Source organism: Chironomus tepperi, unplaced genomic scaffold, assembly GCF_022539635.2.
Source record: "Chironomus tepperi strain 1889 unplaced genomic scaffold, CSIRO-AGI_Ctep_v1 contig_8, whole genome shotgun sequence".
Lineage (NCBI taxonomy): Eukaryota > Metazoa > Arthropoda > Insecta > Diptera > Chironomidae > Chironomus > Chironomus tepperi.
In genome coordinates this window covers 1,706-6,456 of record NW_027226130.1, presented here as the reverse complement: position 1 = coordinate 6,456, position 4,751 = coordinate 1,706, and the positions used below count along the sequence as shown (strand labels likewise).

The window sequence follows — 4,751 nt, the reverse complement described above, 5'->3', positions numbered from 1 at the left end:
GGATATAATTTTTTGCGCAAAAAAAATAATTTTTTCAATTAAATTATTCATTGCAAATATTTAGCCATAATATAGCATAAAAAAATCATGCAATAAAGAATAAACTTTTTTGATATAGCTTGTCAAATCATGTTGTTTTTTTTTTTTGGACAGGAGCTAGGGTGATCATTTGGACATTACATATGGTTGGTAAAAATACATCAAATAATAATCATCAATTACTAATATTTCACAAAATTTAATTATAAATGAATAATTTAAAGTGATGAAAATATGCAACAGCTTATAATAAACTGACAATGTACAGTAAGAATGGAATAAGAATTGTGTAGATTCACAAAAAAACACATGAGAAATAAGAACACAAGAAAGAGGAAGTTGGTTTTGAATTATGAACAATACATTCAAATGTATATTTATTATGAATAATACATTTCTGATATAATTTGTGCAAATTTCAATTTCACGTATCACAAGATCATACGGTAAGCAACATCATCACTACACAAATATGCTGGCCAGAAAGGCAGTGTCTTAGCATTAGCAATGGCTAAGTTGTTTTTGCCTATGACTTGCTATGACATCATACTACATTCATTTGGATATTTAGGTTGATTTTTCACTTGCCAAATCCATCAATTTGAGGTGTAACCATCGTGTATATCCAGTACATCCATTACTACTCATGTTGGATCTACTGGCGTTCAACAAATTTTCATCCAAACATGGAAATTTTCTTATAAAAACTTTTATGATTTTTAATGTAACGAATTTTTAAATTCAAAAAAATTTTTATATTCACACCGATTTTTAATTACAATGTTTGTTTTGATTGAGTACATATTTTAAGCTAAAAGATGCTATTGTCCGCATTTTGTCCGTCCGTATATCGCTTTTTTAATGCGTTTTTTTTTTGTTAATATGTGCAGAACAGGAGACAGGAATGACGAGGGATCTTTTTATTTGGTGCGCCAATTTAAATGTAATGGTGCCATAGTGGTTAGAGCAGAGGTTCTCTTAATCAAGAGGTCATTTATTCAATTCTAGGCTTAAAGCAGGGTTTACAAAAGGTAGTGACGCATAGTACAGGTGCACAACGGCCTTCAGCCTATCCTACTCAAGTACCTAATTCCACTTCCCCATGGTGCATTCCTGGCTATGCCAATCCGCTCAAGCGGTGTGGTACTAACGGAGCAGGATAAGTTGAGGCCTGGCAAGCCCACTTGTTAAACAACGTTAAGCCACGAAACGTCATACGAATTAATATTTTTTGAGAACTTTAAATGCAGTGATTCTGTGTAGAGAAAATGCGCTTCCGTTTTTTTTCAATCTACAACTACATTTGACTTGATCATATCAATTCAGTCTACTCTAAAAAAAATTTAAATATTTAAAAATATATTAAATTACATATTAATATATTCTATCTGAACATTAAGAAGTGACGAACAGACGAACAGCATAGCAAAAATTCGAAGATGAAGGTTTGTATTAAGTTCACACATTAAAGTAACTTGCAAAATTTTTTTATTAATTTTATGTCGCAATTGTTCGCCATTTTGATCAGAGTTGACAAGACTCCAACGGGAGTCCGACTCCATTTATTGACAGACTCCAGTGAAGTCTTCCAAAAACAAGGGCAATCGCCATCATTAAAATTTTTTGGTCGTCCACGTGCTTTTTTAACATCCAGAATGTCAGTTTTGAAGACCTTAATAATGTGGTTTCCACAGGTCGTCTAATAACATGTACAGCCCATCGCAGCCTTGCTCACTTCAATACGCTTCACTATATCAGCATCACTAAAAAGCTGATATCTACTTTATTATAAACACCATGTAAACCTAAAAATTCTGAAGATGAGTGTCACGAGCTCTATAGAATACTCTAGTATTTCTATATTACTCCTGCACTTGAAAAGGTCATCTTCCTCCTTGGGTTCAAAGATGACTTTAATAATTTTTCTCTCGAATACACTCTGTACCATGTTCGTCCATAGCAGTCATGTTCCAAGACTGCGATCCATACAGACAGATTGGCGTGTTAGACATGGTTATTTTGATGAGTTTCAAGACTCTCTAGAACTTTAGTAGATATCTGACACTAAAATAAGCACGTTGGGCTGCCAAAATCCATTATTTTCATCAAGTGTCGTTTCCATTAATTATATAAAAATATCGTTATAGTACTTACTCCCTTGTTCAAATAATGTCAGTTAAATTTTTTTAAATTTTATCATTATAGGTCCTCAGTGTAACAAAAGACATATGTCATCATTTTAAATTATTAAAAGATGATTTGGGAAACATATGTGGAAAGGATAATCGAAACAGTAGCAGTTTATCTGTAATGGTAAGTGGATTTATGAATTTTGACTATAGTCCTTTTACTTACTTTTTTTTTTTTTAGGGTAAGGATGCAACAAACCTTCCTATACTCCGTTATTACTCTCCTGATGACGGAAATGTAGATCAAATGGATTATCAAGAGGGAAAAGAATTTGAATGTATACCGGTATGTAAAGCATTTTATTTAAAACCTGACAAATGTTTTAATTCCAAGGAAGATTACGAGTCGGTGATAAAAAGATGCAATTTTTCCAGTGAAGTACAAGAGCAAGTTGAAAAAGGTTCAATTATATGGATTTTTACTCCTTGTGGTATTTGTTTTCTTGTTGTTGTTGGTGTTGTTGTTGTTGGTGTTGCTTTTGCTTTTTTTTCGCTTTTAAATATATAAAGAAGTGTTGTAAAGGTAATAATGATGAAAGGTCAAGTAATAATAATGTTGATTCCAATATGGAACAAGGAAATGTCAATACACATTCTCCGAATTCAGAATCTACATGTACAAGATTTATTATTAAAAACGAATATCCCGATAAAAGTTTTAATAAGAAAGAATCTAAAACATATATTAAGAAAATCAATAAAATTGCTAAGAAATATAATGTTCAAATAAGGTCTATAGTATCCGATAAAGGCAGTATAAAAATCACGTCAAATTTTAATTTAGATTGGTTAAAACAAAAAGTTTTTGAAGGTAAAGATATAAAATTCGTTAAATTTTTGGATCTTCCAACTTTCAAAACCACAATCAAATATAGAATGGACATTGATAACATGAGTAACGATGAGATAAAAAATGCTATATGTGATAAATTTTTGCGATCTTTCCAAGGTGGAATAGAAACCAATCACTGGGTGATAATGGATTGCGAGCAAAATAATGATGAATATCGTCTTACGATTAAAATGGACCCAGCAAGCATGAATGAACTAAAAAACAAGAATTATACAATTGATATTGATGGTCAAACTATTACATTTGAACGTATGTAAATGAACATGCTCATGAACTACTATCAATCAATATAATTGTTAATTATAATTGTTCTTTATTTCCATCAAAAACTTCTTGTTCTAACCAATCAGTATTCTCAAATTCAAAAAAAGGAGTTCAATAATAATATATATTAAATTTGGAGAACATGTATCGACACCTCCTTGTTCTATATTGGAATCAATATCATTATTATCAGGACCTTTACGAAAATTGCAATAAAAAGCTAAAATAATAACGCCAATAACAGCACCAATATATAATAAAAATCCATATAATTGAAACCTTTTCAACTTCACATAATTTCTCCTTTAATATGAGTCACATAATCGTTCCGGGAATTAAAGCATTTGATTGGTCTAAAATAGTCTGACGTTACTGTGTCTACATATGTTTCGATTGTCATATTTTACGTGCGGAATAACATCAAGCTTCGCTTGGCATATAGTTGAGATGTAAAGCTCCAGCGGGTAGGCCAAGCTTCAAAAAATTTATTTAATTTTCATACAATACTCAAAGTTTCAAAAATCATAGCAACTATTAATTTTAAGTTACTTTCTATGATTTGTTTTTAAAAGTTTATATTGCTATATAGGGGAATGAATGTATTTTTGGATGTATTTTGCACTACTAAATCTTTGTGTGTTTATGTTTTTGTAATTACTGCATGAATGAAAGAGTTTTATGTTCCAAAATATTAAATGATACTGCTAAAATCATATTTCAAGCGCAAATCTTGGATATCTTCACTCATTTTAGCATAATTAATGATTTAACATAGATTTATTGCGTATTTGTTTCTGGAGGTAAAAATATTTGCTTTTGGTGGTAATTCAGAGGAAGGCGCACCAGAATTTTTTGATCCTAAGAATCTTTTGTGGTACATTGACTCCGGAGCTTCGTCTTACATGACCTACAGTAAGTCATTTTTTTATTAGATAAAAATTTTCATGGAAATGTAACTGTAGCTAATGGTGAGAAGGTCGAGTACATTGGAAAAGGGTATATTCATTAAAATATATGTGTAGGGATTAAAAGCTTTTCTGACTGATGTACTTCTGATGCCATGCATTGACAGTTATTTGATCTCTGTGTCAAAACTCTGCAGCAGGGGTTTTAATACTAATTTTAACCCGATTTTTTCTCGGAAAAGGTCTTGATCTTTTGCAAATTGCTGAGAAATAAGGCAATATGTATATTGTGAAGGCTAAAGCTAAGAGGACATATTTAATTAATAACAGAGTGGATAGATGCTGTGTACATGAATGGCATCGAAAACTTGCTCATAGAACTTTGCATGATATACTTGCGAAAATTTCTCGTAATCCGTATCCCATGAATGGATGTTCATTCGAAATTTTGTGCAGTATATCTTTTGAAAGCAAAGAGCGAAGTACAATCGAAAGTCATTG

The 4,751-nt window shown here is 31.3% G+C and overlaps 1 long non-coding RNA gene across 1 annotated transcript; it reads left to right on the top strand.

Moving 5' to 3' along the window:
• Positions 1 to 1,339: 1,339 nt before the first annotated feature.
• On the top strand, positions 1,340 to 3,599 carry LOC139100074 (uncharacterized). The gene is made up of 3 exons (XR_011545403.1): positions 1,340 to 1,484; positions 2,245 to 2,352; positions 2,410 to 3,599. It is a non-coding gene; the product is annotated as an uncharacterized lncRNA (long non-coding RNA).
• Positions 3,600 to 4,751: the final 1,152 nt, after the last annotated feature.